General features: G+C 39.6%; 1 protein-coding gene and 1 pseudogene across 4 annotated transcripts in view; one reads left to right on the forward strand and one right to left on the reverse strand.

The window, feature by feature from the left end:
• Positions 1–11068: 11068 nt before the first annotated feature.
• Positions 11069–15702, reverse strand: LOC141420904 (small ribosomal subunit protein uS2 pseudogene; annotated as a pseudogene).
• A 297-nt stretch (positions 15703–15999) lies between these two features.
• Rdx (radixin) overlaps positions 16000–23027 on the forward strand; it is an 82305-nt gene continuing 75277 nt past the window's right edge. For 2 of the 4 annotated variants that reach the window (XM_074066764.1, XM_074066763.1), the window contains exon 1: positions 16000–16170. The gene's annotated coding sequence lies outside the window, so the exon portion shown is untranslated. Of the gene's footprint in view, positions 16171–16462; positions 16503–16872; positions 17716–23027 lie in introns of those variants that run through there. The other 2 variants (XM_074066766.1, XM_074066765.1) reach the window with 2 other exon arrangements.

Here is a 23027-nt window from a genome sequence, read left to right on the forward strand (position 1 = left end):
ATTGCCCTCAAACACAAATCATTTAAGGCTCTATTTATTATTGAATCTATTATAAAGAAATAAAATTTTAATTTTTGATGTTAATAAGGAAATTCTTAATTTTTAATTAATGTTATGTTTATAATTAAAAGTATAAAATGTCTAGGAATAAATTTGACCAAAAATGTTAAGCCTGTTACATTGAAAACTCTAAAACATTGCTGAAAAAAATTAGAAAAAATTTGAATTAATGAAAGTATGCAGTATGTGCATGATTTAAAAGACAGTATTGCAAAAATGTCAGTTCTTCTTAAATCAACATCTAATAATCAACTCAACATGTACATACATATATATATATATTCAATAAAATCACAACCAAAATCTCAGCATTCTTTTTTCCTATGGTAATTCGTAAACTTACTCTAAAATTTATGTGAAAATGCAAAGTACCTGGATTAGTCAAAATAATCTTGAAAATAAAGAACAAAGCAGATAAACATACACTGCCTAATTTCAAAATTACTATAAATCTACAGTATTAAAGTTGTGTGGAATAGGTATAAGATAGCATTTAGATTAGTGGAACTGAAGGCAGTTAAGAAATACACATGAGCCGGGGGTCAGTAGCTCACGCCTGTAATTATAGTTACATGGGAGGCTGAGATTGGGAGGATTGTGGTTCAAGGCCAGCCTGAGCAAATAGTTCTCTAGACCCCCATCTCCAAAATAACCATAGCCAAAATGGACTGGAGGCATGGCTTAAATGGTAGAGTGCCTGCTTTGCAAAGCCCTGAGTGCAAACCCCAGTCCTGCCAAAAAAAAAGCAAGAAATAGACCCAAATGAATGATTTTCAACAAAAGTACCAAGGCAATTAATTCATTGAGGAAAGAAATATCTTTTCAACAAATGATAGGAAAAATTGTATATATATATATGTGTGTGTATAAATATGACACTATATATATACAATAAATTGGACTTAATCAAAATAAAAAGCATTTCCTCTTTAAGACACTATGAAAGTAAAATAGAAAATCACAAGCTAGGAGAAAATTTTTCTAATAACAAAGGGTTTTATCTAGGAAATAAAACATATGCCTTGGAAATCAGTTAGGAGTCAACATTTGCTAAAAATGGGCAAATACTTCAGCAAACACAATGGACACATGAACAGGCCATTAGAGAAATGCAAGCTAAAATCTCAATGAAATACCACTGTACCTCCACCATGATGGCTAAAATTAAAAAGACTAGTGAGAATAAAAAGCAACTAGAATTTTTATATGTTGCTGGTGGAACTGTAAAATGGCACAAACATTTTGAAAATCAGTTTGGGAGTTTTCTTAAAAAGTTACAATTTGACCCAGTATTTCATTCTTGGATATATATTCAAGAGAAGTGAAAACAGTCCATACAAAGATGCGTACATTGCATATTCACACCAGCTTTATCTGGAGTAGGCAAAAATGTGAAACAACTCAAGTGTTCATCAAAAATAGAATGAATAAACAAAATGTGACACATCCATACAATGAAATGCTGTGCAACAATGAAAAAGAACAACTATAAAAGTATGCAACTTTATGAATGAATCTCAAAATACTAGTGCTGAGGTGAAAGAAGCAAGATTAAAAAAGAAAGGCCATGCTGAATGATTTCATTTATATAAAATTCTAGGGGGGCTGGCAGAGTGGTTCAACTGGTAGAGTTCCTGCTGAGCAAGTGTAAGGCCCTGAGTTCAAACCCCAGTACCAACAACAGTAACAAAAAACAAATAAATAACATTCTAGGAAATACATCCTAATCTATAGCAGTAAAATCAAGTTGGATCCAGTTGTCACAGCACATGCCTATAATCCTAGCACCCAGGAGGTGAAAGCAGAAGGATAAAGAGTCTGAAGCCAGCCTGGACAGCATAGCAAAGACCCTGCGCCAAAAAAAAAAAAAAAAAAAAAGGTCAGGTTGGAGCATAGCTCAGAGGTAGAGCACCTGCCTAAATCCCAGGGTTCAATCCTTCTCCCCCACCACACACAGAGCTGAGCATGGTGGGGCGCAGCTGCAGTCCCAGATGAGGGAAGCTGAGGCAGGAGGGTCACTGAACCCAGGAGTTCGAGACCAGCGTGGGTTACATAGTGAGAACCTCTTCTAAAAACAAAGAAAAAATTAGGTCAGTGTTTGGCTGAGTCTGGATTGGAGGGGGGAGATCAGACTGTACGTGACACAGAACAACTTTGTGTGTGTACTCTACATACATGTCACCGTGTGCTGATGGTTTCATAAGAGTACAGATATGTCAAAACTTACCACCACAATTTATACTTCAGATGTGTACAGTTATACACAATTACAGCTCAATAAAGCGAGGGGAAAATGACCTACTTTATTCCTGAATTACGAAATGTTAGGAATTGAGGATTGCATATACTTGACCCAACACTTAAAATTTTATTAAGAGCTTAAGTTATCCTTAAAGTCATATTTACAGTTTCTAAATGTGACTTTCTTAATAATATTTTATCATTAAAAGTTATTTTAGAAAATGTGAAAAAGAGAAAAATACTAAATATGTTTCTTACCACTCAGGAATAAGAGCTGATATTTTTATTTTTAGACTTTTTGTGCATATATAAACAATAATTTCTTAAAATGAGATTATATTGCATGTATTTGTTTGTATCTTGAATGTAGCATTACAATAATGAGCATTTTTATATAAACTCACTTAATTTTTAAATGACATTTTTATTTTACATAGCATACATTACATTGTTTCATGTTTATGCTGTACATTATTATACTATGCTATAAAGTTATCCCTTGGTATCCACAGTCATCCCTTGGTTGGAGGGCGCCTGCTAGGATATGAAAATCTTCTACTGCTCGGCTCCCTTACATAGAATAGTGTAGAAGTATTGAATGTAGACTTCCTGCACTCCCCCGTATACTTTAAATCATCTCTAGATTACTTACAATACCTAATGCAATATAAATAGTTGTCACACTATTATTTAGGGATAATGCCAAAAAAAAACCTGTGCATGCTTGGTACAGGGGCAATTTTTCTTCACTTATGTTCCCTCTGTGGTTGGTTGAATCCATGGCTGTGGAAGCCACAGGTATAGGGGGACAATTGGATGTGGAATATCATACTTTACTTAACATTTCTGATTTGGGGATATTTAAGTTGTTCTTATGTGTGTGCTATTATATAATGTTGTATAGAACATCTTTGAATGTGTGCGTTAAGTCATGTCCTTATTTTTATATGGATTTTTAGAAAAGGATAAATGATCAAAACTATGAATATATTTAGGACTCCTGACACATTTTGCCAAGTTTCTTTTTTAAGGAATGTTTTACTTACACTTGTATTCAAGTATAAAAGCATAAGAGAGAGAGCCTCTCTCAATGTATTCTCCAAAGTATTGAGTGTCTTGGAGCCTTAAAAATAAGCCTTTTTGAGACAGGATGTTGTCATGTAGCCCAGGGTGGCTTGAACTCACAATCCTTCTGCCTCAGCCTCCTGAGTGCTGGAATTACAGGTATGAGCTACCACTCCTAGCTAAGGAGCACTGTTTTTCATCTGTTTAAGGTAGCAAGAAAATTCCTTGAAAGAAATTGTTATCTATATATGACATATTATTTAAAAAACGAGTCAGCTTTACAGTAAAGTTAAAAACCAAACCACAGATTTTATGAGACAAGTAGTGTCATACTCGTTAACATTGTGTTAAACTGTAAATCATATATTTCTTTGTTACTCTCACATACATGCTAGTAATATACTTTACTTTTGCTAGTATACAAATTCTGAAACATAAACAGGTAAACATTTTGTGTGTTTAATCATAGCTTGTGAAATGATTCGTTTTCCTTTTTAGCTTAATGTGTAATAGGTCTTTAGTAGAAATTGTCATCTAGTAACAGCTACAAATATCAAGTATGATTTTAAATATTACGAGTAGTTAAAGCTGTGAGGAGTCACTCAACCTACAGTCTAGGTAGATGTCATGTTTTTAATTTTGTCATATCAATAACAAAATCAAGACATAGGTCAAGTGTATCTTCATTTTCATTATGTTCTTCAGAATATGTTTTCTAGGTCTTCATTTGATGACTGATTCTAGATAATTGCCTGAGTGTAAATGCTGGCTCTGTTGATCACCAGTCAACTCTTCCCAAGAGATTGATGCATCTCTGCTGGTCTAACACCAATGAATGCTTTAGTCTCAGACAGTCTGTGATGCTAGAAAGCCTTTGGCTCTCAAGAGAATTCAGGCTTACCTTGGCCCATAGGTCCAATGTTAGGTCAGCTTTCAGTGCAGTATTCAGAAAGAAAAATGGTAAAGCAGCAGACAAAAAGTTACACTATTTGAAGCCAAAGAGTGAGTAAATATACTTATGAGGGAGATGTAAAGGAACGTGCTCAGAAAGAAATAATCTCAAATGTGACTTAGAAATGAATGATGTGCATGTCCATTGGACACTGTGGTAAGTTATAAAAACATGTTGAAATGATGAAGAGGTCCACGCATCTGACTTTTCCTGTGCTTAGTAAAAGTTTGCTGAGTGAACAATGGTTATCTTAGAATAAAACAAAGTAGAGAACAAAAGAATATCAACAAAGGAGATACACTTTGGGTTTGGATGCTACTCTCAGAAATGACCTTGGGTTTCTGTGTAAAGAATGAAGAAATGAATGTTAAGATGAGCAGATTATTAAATAAATCTCACTTGAGCCTTTGTCAGCCTATTTCCTCTCCTTCCTATTTCTGTTCTTTCCCATACAGACTTTTAGAGGTTAGTAGGGTATAAGAAGAATGATGCCTTCCTTCTCAAATAAATTGGGCATCAGAGGCTCCAACTCTGAGATGAAATGAAGAATTAAGGAACTGGATTGCCTGGATATAACTTTTACCAAAATGATGGGCCAGAGAAAAAAGAAACCTCAGAAAGGCTGACCTAATTACACTGATACTCCAAGGAAAAAAAAAAAAAGGAATATAACTATCAAGCTTTTAAGGCTACTTACAAGTTTGAAATTTCTCTATGATGTTATTTTAATCCCCCATATGCTTTTCTTTATGTGATCTGTAAAATTCCCCAGAAACACTCCAACAGGGTCATTTTCTGTCATAGAGTCTAGGAAGGAGGGAGAAAACAATGACATGGTTTTCCCAGTATTAAGAGGGGGGAAGAAAAAACTCTCAGACTAGGCACCAAGGGTAGAATTAGAAGAAAACTGAGTTCAGACTCCTCCCCTCTGGGAGAAAAAGATGAGAAAAGGAAGCTGCCTGGAAATGAGGCATGTCCTTAGGCATTTGCATTAGCAAAGAACTAAAGGCATCACTAGTTTCTAGATGGGAATGAATGAGTACATTTGAGAGTGGAGAGGAAAAAGGTTGTTAGCTTTTTCCACCAGATATGGATATGTTCTTTAAGTTATAAAATTTCCTTTCCCCCCAATATTTTATAATCTCACACTGCCCTTGCAACTTTCTCATTGTTAATCCCTGTAGCAGCAAGCCTGCTAGCACAAGATGTTTGCTTGAGGATAGATCCTGGCTCTGTTGCTACCAGTCATGTTAATATCACCACTCATTTCCTAATAGGTAAAATAGGAAGGAAGGAGGAAGGAGGGAAGGGAGGAGGGGAGGAAGGAAAAAAGGAAGGAGGGAGGGAGGGAAAGGAGGAAGCAGGGAAGAGAGGAAGGAAGGAGGGAGGGAGAGAAGGGAGGAAGGAGAGAAGGGAGGAAGGAGGGAAGGGAGGAAAGAAGGAGAGGAGAGAAGGGAGGGAAGGAAGGAAGGAAAGAAGAAGGAGGGAGGGAGGGAGGGAAGGAGGGGGGAGGGGAAGGGAAAGGAAAAGAAAGAAGGAAGGAAGGAGGGAGGGAAGGAAGGAACAGGAAAGGGAAGGAAGGAATAAGAAAGGATGAAGGGAAAGGAAGAAAGGAGGGAAGAGGAAGGGAGGAGGGGAAGGGAAGGGAAGGGAAGGAAGTGTCTCTTTGGAGCCATCTTGGGTCATTCAGCCTCCTCCATTTCTGGGGCGCCAGCCTCATTTTGGCCTAGCTGCTCTAAAGCTGACCCGTTGTGCTTCATACAGATGCCATATGATGGTGACCTTCACAATCATGCCTATGTTACACCCCTACTGATTCCCCCCGAGGTTTTCCTGTTGAGGTAGAGACACCAGATGCCATGAGAGCTATTCAGTGTCCACGTGTGCCCAACTGGGATTGCAGGGAAGTAAGAGGCTGGCATGATGACCCTCCACCAACAGGAGAGAGGAATGAGTGGTTGACTTTCTCCCATTGCCTCATGTGGACTATTGTGAGATATGGTCACTCATAATCTTCTCTGAGGTCTAGTCTCTAAAATCAAGCAGCCAGTTATGCTTGGCCCAAGTGATGTCAGCTAAGTAAAGACCCAAGTATTGACTCGCTCTCCTTCCTTGTCTTCCCACCCCCATTCCTATTTCCCTGGCTTTTTATTTCCTGATAAATACCACCATATACATTTTGCCTCAGGTTCTGCTATCTGTGGAATCCAGATAGGGTTCCACATTTTCTATATAAGTAGGACTTTCAAATTTTAACCAACTGCATGGCTACCCAGAGTAAAAACTATAATTTCAGGGCAGGGCATAGAGCACATGCTTGTAATTCCAACATTGGGAAGACTGAGTCAAGAGGAGGGTGATTTCAAGGTTATCTTGGCTAGACAGTGAGACCCTGTGTCAACTCCTCTCCCAAACACCCTTCCCCAAAACATAATTCTAGCATCTTTTGATGTTAATTTGGCCATTTAACTAAGCTCTAACCAATCACATACACACACACACAATCTGAGAAATGTCCTTTCTCTTTTAAACTAGTTTCTCCTGGCTTTATTGTCACCATGATGGCTGGAGTTGGAGTCATTGATGGTGGAGGAGATACTGTGCCTGCTCTAGTCTGTCACCCTGAATATCATTTTGAGTAAGAAAAAAAATTCTTTTTAAAGCCACTATTATTTTGAGCTTTCTGCTGAGCTTAATCCTATCTGTTCAAGTAGAAACTGACTTTTCATATGAATAAAATAAGGGCAATGGAAGTAAAAAATATCATGGAGTATAAATTTATATGGTGTGTTATGTAGCAGCATTGGATTTAGAATGCAGGTCTGTCTAAATCTAAAGGTCAATGTTTTTATCACTACATTATACTATTTCTTACAAATTTAGATTATATGAGCCAGATATCTTATGACCTGATGACCCTTTAGTTAACAGAGTATTGACATTCCAGATTAGCATAGCAAAGACAAACACAGCCCTCCCAGGTGAGCAGCCTGTAACGTCAGTATCTTACATCTGCATTGATACGTGCTCCTACTCACAAAAGTATTTGCTATGGGTCAGACCCTGTGCTAAACTCTATCAGTAGACCTCTGAAAACCTAAGGAATTACATTCAGTGAAGGACAGGTTACAGAGGACTGAACACTGGTCCGTTGGGAAGTTTACTAGAACCCTAGATTAAAACAATGGTAAGGAGTTGAAGTGGAGAGGAGGGGGTGGTTTGGAAGATCCTTTAACAGATGTTATCATTTTGACATGACATGTTGCCAGAAAAAAATCTCATTTGTTGAAGGTTTGGTCCCCAGCTGGTAAATCCAATTATTGAAAGGTGATTGGATCACTAGGATTCTGATCTGATCATGCACTGATGGCTTCATAAGTGGAATGGCATTATTGGGTGACTTTCAGAGGTGGAGCCCACTTGGAAGAAGTAGATCACTGGGGGTGTGTCTTTGGGGGCTATATCCGCTCCTGCCCCACCCTCCTCTGCTTCCTGGCCACCACAGTCTGCCGCATGCTCCAGCCACCATGATATTTTGTCTCATCTCAGGCCCATGGCTTCAACTGACCTTAGGCTGAAGCCTCTGAAGCCATGAGCCAAAATAAATCTTTACTCCTTCAAACTGTTTCTCTCAGGTATTTGTCACAGTGGCAAAAAGCTTGACTAACACAACTGATAAGATTAGTAAGTAACTTGGTAACTGATGGATGGTGGAGTTTGAACAAGTTCAGTTTGATTTGCAGTTTTTTGGGATAAATGATAATTTAGAAAATTGTTTCACAAGTTACATGGAATTAATTCAAAAGGAGGAAAAGAAGAAAGAAGATGAGGAAGAGGAAGAACAGCAAAAAGAAGATGAAGAAGAGGAGGGGGAGGTTTGGTGAAGATGATGGGTTCAGTCCTGGGCAGGTTGTGTTTGAGATGTTCCTGGGCAATAAGTAGAGATTCCAAGGTAGTGATAAATACATGGACCTAGCAGAGGAGAGGGCTCAGCACTTTTGGCATGATTTTGTCATTTTCTGCTTGTGATGCTGCTCCTCCCAGAAGACTGTTTCTCGAGGAAGTAGTAGTCCCACAGTTCTTATGTTCCAGAGCTTACAACTGAGTAAAAGGTTAACTAAATGAATTAATGACTTTCAGTCAAAAACAGAACACATTTTCATCACCTGAAATTAAACCCCAATATATATTCTGATTGAAGCATACTTATAAACTTTGGTTTCACAGTACATGGTTCAACTATACCATATTTTAAGAACCTTCTCCATGCCAGCCTCAGAATAGAACCACCCCTCAAAATAATTTTCCCAGGGGGATAAAAGTTCCAAAGTAGTTTACGCCAGACATTTGGACCAAAAGGCCCTTTACTAGTTAGAAATGTGATTCTTACAGGTCTCCCCTAATCCCTTCCTAAAGGCCTCACCTCTTCACACTCATATTGGCAATTAAGTTTCAACATACAAGTTCTGGGGGGATGCATTTAGGCCATAGCACATACTATCAATTCCATTTTATTCTTGTTAGCAGTAAGTTACTAAGTTCAGCCCACTCAGGAAGAGGGAAATTGGGCTCTATCTCTTAAAGAAGTATCAAATAATTTGTGAATATGTTTTAGATTCATCACAGTAAAGTGTAAATCTTATGCACTTGACACTTTAGGAAGTGCTGGGCATCTTTCCTTAATAGTAAATAACAGCTAGGCACTAGTAGCTCACGCCTGTAATCCTAGCTACTTGGGAAGTTGAGATCAGGACAATTGTGGTTCGAGGCCAGCCCAGGCAAATAATTTGAGAGAGCCTATTTCCAAAGTAACTAGAGCAATATGGACTGGAGGTATGGCTCAAGCAGCAGAGCACCTGCTTTGCAAGCATGAAGCCCTGAGTTCAAATCACATTCCCACCTATTCCCCCCAAATAGTAAATGAGACAGTTGTATAGATTTAACCAAATTAAAACTGAAATGTTATAAATTTCTAAATAACAGATGCCTAGAATACTTAGTGCCAACATTAGGGTGGCACTAAATAATAAATGAATATTTATTCATTTATTTTTCTCTATCTCCCAATAAGGCAAAGGTAATCTAACAATATACAAAGCTTATTTAGTCATAAGCTAGTTGATATTTGGGTCTACAATTATGCATTTTTATGGTAAGTGATGTTATGAGTTCTATAAGTTACAAATATTTTATAGATGAATCAAAGTTGAAGAATTTTGAAGTTTGAAGAAAACTTACAGATGGTCTAGTCCAGTTTCCTCATTTAATAGACGAGAAAACTAAGTTCACACACACACACACACACACACACACACACACACACGTTTTCCCTAGAATTCTCACTCAGTTTGTGACAGAAAGCCTCTGTTGCTGAGAAGGTCATTTAGTAATAACAATGGATATGAGATTCAATACTGAGGTCCTCTTTTATTCCTGAAAAATCTATGCTTTGAAATAACATGTGGGAAGGCACAATATATACAACTCTCTTTTAACATTGTTTGCACGTGGTTCACAGAATAGTCCATAAACTCTTTCAAGGTCACTTTGTAACTTATTGGTAGAAATTGGGAATAAAGCCAAGGTTGTAGGTTCCCTCATTTAGACTCTTTCCATTCTGTTTATTACTTACTTCTGAAATTTTATTGCCATTTATCGCAAACTAAATTGTCTTTACTGTACAGGCAGAGAAAATTAAGTAATAACTTTTACTTTTATGACTCATATCTGTGAACACATGGATTATGTACTTATGTAATTTGATCTTAAATAAGGAGAGAATAAAAGTGGAATAAACTTGTGGTTTCCTGACTCTTAGTTTGCGTACATTAGCCATCATACCTCTATTGACTATACTGAAATTTTATAGCTTATATCAGCAATTAAATTTGTACAGCTTACTAGGCACACAGAGTAAATGATAAGATAGTTTTATTTACTTTATCTAATTTTACTGAGGGCTACTATACTGGTGAACAAAATTGTGAGTATGTATTTAAATATGCAAGATAATGTAATATGAAATGAAAAATTCTATTGTTATTTCTATGTGCAGGTTTTAAAGAATAGTTGTGATTTTGACTGTAAGTTTTTTTTAAATAGTGACTAACTTTTTATGGAAAAACATTTTAGTATATTAGATGCTTTAGGTTAATATCTAATATTGTTGCAAAACCTTTGGCTTTCCAAAACTGTTTTTCCCGAAGAAATAGGTGGACAAGAAAGGTCTGCTTTACCAGACCTATCTTCATATATTTAATAAGTATTAACTTATTTTTAGTTTCTACAGTTCTTATCATTCATCTATTTCATTACTGAATATACATCTATTCCTAAATACTTCACAGACATTTAAAATTCAGCGTGTTGCCAACTTGCCTTATTATTTTGATATCTCCATTCTAGTTTATTTTTAGAAATGGGAATTTATTTTTAATAATGTGATCATCTTTTGAATTAGTATTCATTAAAAATACAATAGGGCTTCATTGTGGTAATTCCATACATGTGAACAATGTACTTTGAACAAGTTCACCCCTCCATTATATACCCATTCCCCTTTCTCCTCCTTTTTTTCAGTGTTGGTGAGTTTCATTATGTTGTACTGCAATATACACACATAGCTTATTTCAATCCTTTTCCCTCCTCAGCATCCTTTCCTTTCCCTTTCCTCCCTCTTGTTGATTCCACAGAACTTCCCCCTTTCACATTAATGTCCCTTTGTCATCCTCATAAACATAGGTTCTACAAATGAGCAACAACGTGGGATACTGTGCTTTATTGAGCTTGACTTGCTTATCAACATAATGATTTCCAGGTCCATCCATTTTTCTGTACATGACATAATTTCATTTTTCTTTATGGCTGAGTAATATTCCATGGTGTGTGTGCATTATATATATAAACTTATTTCCCATAAACCTTTCCACTTTGCCTAAGTGTCTGCAGAGGGACAGCTCAGCTCAGGACCATTCAGTGGTTGCTGCACCCATTCAGTGGCCTTTGCAGCGAGAGCTGCAGAGCCATCTTCAGTGGACCATGGGGTACTCCAGTCTTCAGTAGGGAGCAGCTGGATAGGCACTTGCCCACCTTTAAACCACTCTCCCACCTCAGGACAACTGGTGAACTCAGGAACTGGCACAGTCTATTCTTCCTGAAATTCCTCCTTGGTCACAGCCTTTTTAGCAGCTGCCTGCTCTTCCTTCTCAATCTCAGTAGGATCTCTGTAGATGGAAAGATAAAGCATGACCTCTCACAGGGGATGAAACTGCACATGCGCAGAACTCCTGTGCCAATATCCACCCATCAGACCCACTGAGTGAGCTCCCTTGTTGCTGCACAGGATGGCACTGTCCATGTAGCACAGAGGGGAATCTGTATTGCACAGGGCAATGGTAGGCAGGTTGTCATAAGACGCCTCTCTGAGAAGTTGGTGCTTAGCCCTCAGATCAGTCACGACCAGAAGATGTGACTCCCTGAAGGCTCCCTGGATCTGGTTAGTGAAGATTCCAGGGGTGAAGAAATCAGCAATCCCAATGGTTTCAGTGGCAGTGGCAAACTTCAGCACAGCCCCTGGCCAGAATCCCTGGAGGGTGTGACACTGACCTCAGCAGTGTTTTCAATGGCAACACTGGCATGAGCTGCCAGCAGGAGCGTCTTCCAGGTCCTCTGTAGATGTATGAGGCAAATATCATCACTTCTTTTTTTTTGTAGATAGACTGTTCCATCTAGAAGTCAAGGTTTGTGCCCCCTAAGTGGGCTCCTGCTGCAAGGAACTTGAGAATATCCTTTTTCATTTGCAGGACATCAAGAGCTCTGGACATTGTGAAAATTTCTCTTTAAATTAAGACAGGACTCCAGAGGAGCACTGAATGCAGCCCCTCCCTGGGAAGGGGAAAAGCAGCTCTACTTTTATACTCCCATTTACTTCCCTAGTTCCCGCAGGAAACCCTGAAGCAAGTTTTGTATCTCTTCCTCTCTTACTTTTCAAAGTCTATCTCCAACTCTATTAACAGAGTCTACTCCTCTCTTCTTCACCCTTACAATCTTCTAAATGCAGAACCCTCAGTCCCCCAAGTGGGTCTTTACAGCCAAATTGTCTACTTAAGGTGTCCCTGGTGAACTCAGGGTGCACTCTGTGTCACTGAACCAAGCAATCCTTATGGTTGCCAGCTATCTTACTAAAATATATACTGAATCAAATTATTCATAATACCATTTATGAATGGATTAATGTTTCCTCAACAATAAAGAAAAAACTCTGCACTGTCCAAATGGATCTCAAGTTACTTTTCTGAAATGACATAGCCAAACATCAACCCTACTAGGGATTTCCAGAGCTGATGGGCTTTGCAGGCTTTGTGTGTGTGTGTGTGTGTGTTACTGGGATTTGAACTTGAGACTCCTGCTTGCTAGGCAGGTGCTCTACCATGCCCCAGCCCTTCTTGCCTATTTTTCAGATAGGGTTTTGCCTGGGACACCTTTGGACCATGATTCTACTTATACCTCCTGTGTCACCATGCCTGGCTTATTTGTTGAGATGGGGGTCTCACTAACCTTTTGTCTGGACTGGCCTCTGACCAAGCTCTTCCTAATTCCTGTCTGAGTAGTTGTGATTACAGTTTAGGCCCTAGGCCTTTCTTATTTGGGAACTTTTACACATCTCTTCCCTCTGGCCTCCTCCTGTGATATGCTCATCTCTAGGAAGAGTTGATTGCCTCTTCTCCGTCTCCCTGGACAATATGTGTCTGCCTTTATTACAGCTGTATGGCACAGCACTGTTTGCCTTTCCCATGACTAAACTAGAGGGCAGGAATCTGGTCTAAGTCAAACTAACAACTCAATGTTTGTTCTAGATAAAGATAACTTCCATTTATGAACCATTCTTGCAAAAATGAGTTTTCTTCATTTTCAAGAGGTAATTTTGTATGTGCTAGTGAGACAAATGCTTTATAACTCTCACTGAATTCCAGAATTCAGAATAAGCCAATATAATTATGATGGAATCCATCACACTATAGCATAGATGTCTTAGTTTGTATATTTCTTTTTTAAACATCTGATGTATAAAAAATTTCCTATTACTATTGATTAATAGCACATTTTTTCTGAAAAAGATTTAGCAAATGTGCATGTTTCTTTCCCCCTTAATATCATAAGTTTTGAAGTAACAATGAGAGATGATTTTCAACTACAGCTCTAATAATTCATCTAAAAGTACATATATTTGATGTAAGGAACAAGACAATGATGTGTGTATATGTAGATTACATATGCAATCCACATTATACCTGACCCTAATGCTAAAATTTCTGTCAGCTCAGTTCACCACAATTACTATTCCTTTATATTATTATTTTTTATTTTTGAGACAGGATCTCACTGTGTAGCCCAGGCTGGCCTTAAATTCTTGCTCCTGCTGCCTCTGCCTCCAGAGTGCTGAGATTATAGACCTGTACCATCACAATTCTTATTAGGACAGCATCTTTCTTGCTTTTGTGTAATCAACAAACTGTGTTGTAGTAAAACCCAACCTAAGTAAAAAAAAAAAGCCAAAAAATTAACACTGTAAAAATAATACAGAAAAGTATGAATGGAAAAGAAACAGTTCCTAGAGAGACAATGGTGAGGTTCAATTGTTACATTTTCTGTCACTTCATAAAATTTTAAAAACAGAGCTATGGTCATACTGCATGCAGTTTCATGTTTTCCCTCACTTAAAAAACTATAAATCTTACTATGTTGTTATATACATTATGTAAGCATTTAAAACTGTTACCTAAAATGCTACCAAGTAGATATAGCTAGACAGTTTCACATTTAAAATGTTTGCATCTTATAAAGAATATTGTGACGTAGAGTTTACAAAATAACTCATTTGCTCTATTTCAGGTTATTTGCTTCAGAAAGAATCCCAGATGTGGGGTCATGTGCTCTAAAAATTATGAACATTCTTAAAGGCTGAATCACTATGCTGAGCTGCCACTCACAATGTCTGATCTCATCACCCTCGAATTTCATCTTTACTTAATATTTACTAATATAGTAAGTCAACTGAATGTAGGTCTATTTGTTGTTTCAGGGTATAGGATAAGATCAGGCTTTTGAGTCAAATGTATACTTGGTTTTGGCCAAGTGCCTCTGCCACTTCCTAGCCAGGTTTCATTGGGCAAATTACTTAATGCTTTTGAAACTCTCTATTCATTATTTATTATTATTTTTTTAATGTTGATAACAGTTTTCACCCCAAACACAGGGCTGTTGTAATTATTAAAAAAGATAGTCAGGTGAAAGCATTTCACACCTGTTACCTGACATATGACCATCAGTCATGAATCCCTCATTTTCAACTGCAGAAATGTTCCAGATTTTTGTTTGGTTAGTGCACTATTTAGGAATTTACTTGACTATCTTAATTGACACAACCTGATGTGCAAAGCTGAACAATTACCTGGGTAATTCTTACACTTCGGGAAAGGTGGTCAGGGAATGATCTTTTGGCAGTCTCTAAGAACCATATAAACCTGTTTGGTTACAAAGCACACACCTGGTTCCCATCCTTGAGGAATTTGCAATCTAAAGCCCTCTGAGCTTAACCCTGGAGTCTCTTAGGGATTTTAATTGTTCAGAGAGGTCTCAAAGGGCATTGGTGGTAACTCACAGAAGAGGAAGCTTAGTGAAAGTGAGCTTTCTCAGAAACGCTAGTGTGGCAGCGAAGGCAAATGCTAAGGAAGGAAGGATATGAATTATCTGATCAATAAACGTTAACACACTTCAGTTTTATTTGAATTTAAAGTTCGTTCACAAGAGATACACTAAAAGCCTTGCAAAGCAGGGAAGTGAGGCTAACCGACTTTTGTACACTTGCTGTTTGGAGACTCCCAGCAGAAAACACCAAGGGAAGGCAGCGTGGATGGATGACGGATCCCTGAGCCAAACACAAGTCAGGACCGCTCCCTACTCCCAGTCACTAAAATGCATGAACTAGAGTTGGACTGTGATCGAATGACTCTCTCTCCAAATCAGGAATGATTTAGGTTTGGCTACTCTTTGGGTCCAACTTTTTCTTCTTACCCAATGACCAGACGTTAAAAAATCCGCAGTCCCCATTAGGGGCCATCTCCACTGAGGTTTGGAGGGAATTAAAAAACTGTCCCTGCAAAAAAAAAAAAAAAAAAGACAAAGAAAAGCAAGCTTTCCTAGTTGGTTAAAACCTGCCAGAATGTTTCAATTGCCTTGAAGTTGCTCCGGGGTAGGTAGGCCCTGTGCAGGATTTCCAAGCTGCACTGGCTCCGAAGCCCCCGGGGAGGACTGGGGTGGGGGAGGTGGCGTCCGCTGGCACCCGCGGGAGTTTCCAGTTTCCGCGGGGCGGGGGGAGGCGGCGGGCGCGCCGGGTCCCCCCCGCCGGGACTCGCGTGCTCGTCCTCGCCCCGGTCCCCGGACCCCGCAGCCCCAGCGCCACCGCCACCGCCACCGCCGCCGAGCCCGAGCTCGCGACCCCCCGACCCCGCCCCGCGCGCGGCGTCGGCGGCGAGCCCGGGGGGGCGGACGGGCGGGGCGGCGTCGGCTCAGGCCGCAGCGCGAGGCCCGCTGGCCGGCAGGGGGAGGCGGGGGGCGCGGGCCGGGCCCCGCCTTTCGCCCGAGGAGGCGCCGGGCGGCCATATTGCTGAGCTGTCTACGGCGGCGGCGGCGGCGGCGGCGGCGGCAGCGCCAGCGCCTCTCGTCCCCGGCGGCCGATCGCTCGCACCGCCACCTCTCAGTCTCTCTCGCTCGTTCGCTCCCTCGCGCTCGCTCCGGCGCCGCCGCGCAACGCCCAGCCAGTCGGCGGCGGGCCGGAACCGCTCGCTCTCGGGGTAAGCCGCCGGCGCCCTCCCTTCCCCCACCTCCCCGCTCCGCGCGAGACGCCGAGGCGGCGGCGAGAAGGTGCAGAGCCCCGCGTTACCCGCGGGTGGCGCCGCCGCCCGGGCCTGGTGCGCTTTCGCCTCCCGCCCTACGGGCCGAGGCGCCGCCGCCTCCGCCCTTCGTAGCGGCCCAGCCAGGCCGCGCGTTCGTCCTCCCCGCACGGCGCGGCGTCGGCGTGGCAGCCCCGCGCTCGGGACACGGTCGCTTCCTGCCGCCTGTGCCGGGCGCGCGGCTCGGGCCGGCGCGTCCCCGAGGGCACTCTGAGCTGGTGCCGCACGCCGAGGTGGGGTGGTCTGGTGCGGTATCCGGGGAGGCAGGCGTTCGCTAGCGCTTGTGCCCGACCTCCGGCTTCAACGCGGGGTGTTAATTGCTAGAGAGCGCGCGTTCCGCCCGGGCGGCACGGCGGGTGATGCGCTGCGGGGTGCGGGGCGCCGGCCGCTCCCCGCCCGGAGGCCCCGGCCTGGCCCGCGCCCTAGACCCTGCCCACTCGCCTTTATCCCCACGCCCTGGCCCCCGTTTTCCCTCTGAGACCCCACCAGGAAAGTGGAGGGCGCCGCAGTCCCCCCTTCCCTTCCAGGGCTCTGAACTCCGTTCCCCGGCCAGCTTTGATCATGATTTGGGTTTAAATAGAGCACGTCTGTTCCCACACAGATGTCATCATGCTCTAAACATTCCCGCTTAGAGTGATTGTTAGTGAGTTGCAAATCTGTGCGTAACAGTGTAAAACACTGTTGCGATTTGGTGGCGGGGAGAGTCCCGGTGGCACCAAGACTGGGTGTTGTGAAAGCCTAAGAGAATAAGGGTTTATGTGACCAACGAGTACGTGGACGCAGACATTGCAAGCTATTGTTTACTGAGCATACATTTTTTGGAACACTAAATAGTCTTTTTGTATGACGGACGGAGCTCAGAATGAACAATTGCCTTGTTCGTTTTGCTGCACAAGTAATGACTTAATCCATTTGCTCAAACAGAATCATTGAACTTGAGAAGAGAGACTAATATTTAGGATTGTACGTTTTTTTTCTTTTTAAGCTTTTCAGAATTTCTTTGCTTCCAGCGGTGTGCATTGATCTGTGAGATTAATTTTCTTCAAATGAGACAATGTAGAGTGCTCCTTTGGAAGTCGAAACAGTGTACTGTTAAAAAGGATCTCACAGACTTTGTTTCTTTGCTTAATCACTGTTTAAAATATATTCTGGAATTTAATAAGTAGTTGAGATATTATTAGTAAAGAATGAGTAGACATTGGGATTCTTCAGAGTTTTATTTCATTGAGACAGTTTGGGGGCAGCACTTAGAAATGTTAAATTCCTACCCTTTCAAGACTGCTGTGATTCACTCCTGAGCCCACACACATGGAAGAGCATGTAGGAGAGAGCCTTAGAAATGTTTGTAGAATTTCGGTTGGAGAAAATATGTTGCGTCTGTCCTGTGTTTTGGAAATTGTGATTACCGAACTGGAAATGAAGCTGGTTATTCTTTTCCCAGTGATGGTAAGAAATGACAGATTTTGCTCTTCTTTTCCTCTTTTGCTAATTGTCAGTAGTCAGAGGGATAGAAACGAGGGTCATTTTTTATTACTTCACCATTCCCAAAAGCAGAATTGGGTTTTTTTTTTTAATCTTTCATTTTTTATTTTTGGCACGGTGTTGAAGCAAAAGTCTTTGGATGTTTTTATTTTACTTTCCCTCCTCAGTATTTTAATAAAATTCGCCATGTACAGTCTAGGATAATAGAGCCTGAAATGTTTAACAACGGTGGGAGTGCTGTACATTTTATGGAAAAGTTTTTCATCCATTTTTAATTTATTGCCTTTTAATTTTTGCCATTAAAAAATGGGCACATCTTAACCGGTATTTCTCAAGGACCAAAGCCTAAATAATGTATCCTGTTAAGGCTGTGAAGACTGCAGTGCTGGTGTAGCACACCGGGAGGGTAGAGCTAATGTCTTTGCTGTGAATCTTCGAAGTCAAGGAAGTCACTTTTTCTTGGCTGGCAGGGACTCCCACATACAGAGCAGGAGGGCGGTACTTTACCCTGGTGCTACAGTGGGGATACAGGATTTGGTGGATCTGGATTGGGTTACTGTAGACACCACCTTTACAAGGTTATTTTGTTTCCTGGCACTACTGATTACTAAAGGCTGTTCTGGTAACCTCCCTGAGTTGTAGCCAGGCTGTGCTCACATCTTTGGTGATATGGAGATGTCCAGTCTCACCCCACCTGTCTTACTCATTAAGTTTCTGGTGTATTTCCTTTCTTTTCTTTCTTTTCTTCAATACTGAAGGCAGGGCCTCCCACTTGCTAGGCAAGTGCAGTTTCACTTGAGCCACACCCCCAGCTTGATTTTAGTTTGCTTTTTAAATATGGCCTCAATGCTAACTTTGCCCAGGCTGGACTTAAACTGCCATCCTTCCAGTAGCTGGGGGACCACAGGCATATTCCACCATACTCAGCCCTAGTTCCTTGTATATTTCTTAATACAGGAATACTGAATGTATATTTTGAACCATTTTGAGAACTATAAAACCAGTACACTTTATGGAAAAGTTATAAAACTCAGATGTAAAGGGAAAAGTAAAAGTTGTCTTTACTCCCCAGAACTCTCCTGTCTTTTTAATAAGTAACCACTATTAGTAAGCCATTCCTTCTGTATAGAAAATGTCAGTACTCTGACTACAAAATGACAAGAAAAACTTGTGCCGTTTCTTTGTCTTCACTGTGTCTCAGCCAAAGTAAATTCTGGAAATAAGAGAAGTGACTCAAGGATGATTGTAGACACAATCAGAATTAGAGAAATGTATTTTTTATCTTGTCTCAAGCTGTTTCTGAATCTATATCTTCTATGAATTGGCTTCCTTCAAGTAGAGAGTTAGAAATGATCTATTTCTGTAATATGTCCAAATAGGTTATTAAAAATAGGCTTTAAGTTTAGTTGGTATAGAGTTTCGGTTTTACAAGGTGAGAAAAACTTGGGAGGTGGATGGTGGTAATGATTGTACAACGTTAGGAATGTGTTTAATATCACTGAATTGCATGCGTAAGGTAGTAAATTTTACATGTATTTTGAAACAAAATGGGAAAATAGGCTGTAAAAAGTGTAGAAATTGATTCCTTGCCAGTGACATTTAATATTAACACTATTTGTGTTTATTTAAAAATCCTAGCATTTAAAAATCTACCAGGATTTAATACAAGAATAAATGTACTCTAAATCCCGTATTTGTGATTTTAAAGTTTCTTAAAGGCTATAACAAACATTGAAATGTTTATTACATTAAATACTGAGTACTTGGTTTTTCATTGAATAGCCATTATGTAAAGCAATCCTTGTAAATTCACTAATTTATAATACTTAGTTTTATCTACTGGATGTTATAAATTTGTATGTGTAAGCTTTGTATTTTTTCCTACTGTCATGCTGTTGACCTTGCAACAGTGCAATTCTAAGTTACATGTATTAAGTTTTAATGTATGTGTATAAACAAGGTAACTAAACTTTTTACATCAAGTGATGTAATTATCAAAAAATGCTGGGTGTGGTGGTAAGTGCTTATAATCCTTGCACTTGGGAGGTTGAGGCCTACCTGGACTGCATCAGGAGACCCTGTCCCCTGAAACAAACAAAAACCGAAAAAAAATGCTAGTTACTTTTCTACATAAATTATTTACATTCGAAATGAGTAGTAAAGTTGATTTATTTGGAAAGGTATTTTTCTGGCTAACCATTTAGATCAGGGCCAGCTTGCTTGCTTGTTTTTGAAATAAAGTTGGATTAGAGCATGTATGTAGTGTTTGTTTATATGTTGTCTGTGGCTGCTGTTGAGCTCTGATGTCAGAGGCCATAACGACTCACAATGCCTGAAATGCTCACTGTCTGCCCCCTTTAGAAAAAGTTTAGTAGCCTTTGACTTAGAGAAATAAATGTCCTGTTGGAAGGATGTGTTAGATTTCAGTATCAAAGAAGAAGGTACTGCAGTTTGTTTTTTTTTAATTTGTAAAGTTAGTAACTTTAGTATCAGTAATTATTATAGACAGTTTTTCTCCCCTTCTAAATTTTAGGTAATCTCTGTGGACTTTCAGGACCTTAAATGTTTCTTTTATTTGTGAAAAGTTGGAGTTAAATAGTACTAGCTACAGGTGAATTTGTGGTCTTCAGTTTTGAGCCTTTATGTTATTTAAGTTGCTGAGGCTGCAAACTGGCCTAGCTGATGAGGAAAGTTCATCTTATATAATAAAGTTTAAAGGCTCAAGAAAGGCTCAATATTGAGCCCCCTTTACTTCCCACTGTCCTGTGGCCTTTCCCATTGGTTTCCTATGAAGACTGCTTTCCCCTTGATCCAGAGTGGCCATAGCAAAGACTAGCATCTCTTGTAGATACAACAGTATCCAAAGAAATAAGAGGGACTTCTTTTCTAGAAGCCCCCCACCCCCACCCCACTGGTTGTCTTCTCCATTTCATTGACCAGGATTAGGGCAAAGTCTGTATCTCACTTAGCAGTCATTGGCACAGTGAGTCGAATTGCCCTCTCTTCTAGTTCTGTTGGCATTAGATTATTTTTATTAGTAACGTATGTCTTGAATTACTAATTAGTAATTACAATTAGTAACCAGATGTCTTGAATTCTTTCTTACCTCCAAACAAAATTAGATCCAAGATTGATGTGTTGTACATAATCACACATAATTTAGCATGAACATGTGAGTTCATATTCTTGGGTATGACATTGAAATTATGGAATGATAAACACCGATTCCTATTAAATACTTAGTAAGCTACAGTCCATTTACTAAATCCAGCCTACTGCCTGTTTTTGTAAATAAAGTTTTATTTGAACACTTCGTAGCTCATTTGTTTACTTAATAGCAAAGTAGTTGCAATAGAGACCATATGGTTTACAAAACTGAAAATAGTTAACTTGCCTGGCCCTGTACAGAAAAAGTTTATCGACCCCTCTTTTAAGGTAGTTTAAGGTAGCAGTCGCATATCCAGGCACTTGTTATCATGTGCCAAATAGTCTGTGCATTTTAGGATGAAAAGATGAGTAAAGGTGCTAAGGAGTTCACACTCTAAAGGAAAGATGCATTTTAAAAGTGTGTGAAGTGCTGTCGTAGTGCTGTGTATAAACCGGAGTAAATACTCAATGTAAAATGTTCTAAACAGAGTCTTCTGTGATGTGAGTTCTGGATATTTTTTGCTTCTCAATTTTTAGATTTAAAAAATCTTCCTGTTGTTTCTGTCATTAATTGAAAATCTTTGAACAAGTAACCAGAGTAGGTATACTTGTTCTAAAAAAAAATTCTAAAATAAAATTCTTCCTTTTATGAAAGGGAGAATGAGGACAAAGGAAATCTCAGTTGTAGTTAATTGACTGTAGAGTCCTTAGGCTTTTATGGAGTGTGTAAGGTGAATTAAACCTTGAATTGGGAGACCTAGTTGTGATGAGCTGTTTGGTTTTTTTTTCTTCATGTTCCTGTTTGCTGTTTCTTATTTTTTCCTATTAGTTTGGTAATTTTATAGCATTAAAGTGAGAAGAAAATACTGCCCTTGACAATAATCAACAGAAAAAAAAAAGTATCATATGTAAGCTGAATTCATCACACATTTGAGGACGAGCTGCAGCTCAGACACCATCTCAGTTTCTCAGAAGGGAAAATTAAAAGCTTCATGGTTTATATGGTAACAGAGAGGACTGCCTTATAGCCTTAGTGACTGCATGAGAGATACTGTCTAATTTTAGAGCTGTTTAAGAAATGTATTACATTGTTTTGAGAAATCAGCTACTGTATCATATTGGGTGTCTCAGAACATTTGTAAAGTGTAGAATTACTTGTGAGAATTTCCTGCTGCATAGATGACACATGAGCCTCTTTGTCTTACCATTTCTAAGCATTTATTATAAGAAATTTTAATGTTTTCTTAACTGTAAAATAGAGAAGTTGAACTAGATTTAGCCTTCTTACCTTTTAGCACTCAAAATTAATAATTGCAAGTGATAAAATATATTACTTGTCTTTCTGCTTACATGAGGAAAATACAGATACTGTTCTTTTAACTCTTTCACAAGAGAACCTAAACTGAATGTACAATTTTGCTATTGTGGTTCTGCTTTATATTTTAAGTTTTAGAAATTTGCTTTGCATTTTCATTTTCTCAAAAATGTGAAATATTTCATTTTCTTAAAAATATCCTTAAAACAGAGATCACTTCTATATGAACAAGTACTTAATATGTTACTTAGAATTGTGTATCACCTTTATAGGAAAGCCAGTTCTTGGGTGATCATACCAGTTAATAATGTACACTTACAACATCTTTAAGGGAAATCTTTCAACCTGATAACAGCAGCGTTCTTGAGAAAGCTTTCACAGCCAAATTCTTGAAAAGTCCTATTAATTGTTTGGGACAAGCTTGTTTAGAATGATGCTTGAGAAAAGCAGAATAGGATAGACAAAAGAGTCAAGGACTAGGACTGAGGAGGTCTCTGACTGTGTTGACTCACCCCATGCCTTTGGTCAGACCACTTATCTGAATCTTAACTTTTTATTTTAAGTATAGGGATTGGACTATGTCTGTAGGGCAGCAGGAAGGAGGGCAGGGATAAGTGAGCATTCTCAACTGTTAATAGTTCTTGGCCTCTTTGCTTCACCTGGGAATCACATGGGTAAAAATACATTATCATTGTTTTTAAATTCAGTGTTATGGACACTGAACTAAAATATAATGAACATAGTTCTTTGTGTTTTAGAAGTTTTAAACCTGGGGGTGGGGGGAGTTACAGGCTACATACACATGCTCTTCCGT

The sequence above is a fragment of the Castor canadensis genome, chromosome 2 (assembly GCF_047511655.1).
Source record: "Castor canadensis chromosome 2, mCasCan1.hap1v2, whole genome shotgun sequence".
NCBI classification, from domain to species: domain Eukaryota; kingdom Metazoa; phylum Chordata; class Mammalia; order Rodentia; family Castoridae; genus Castor; species Castor canadensis.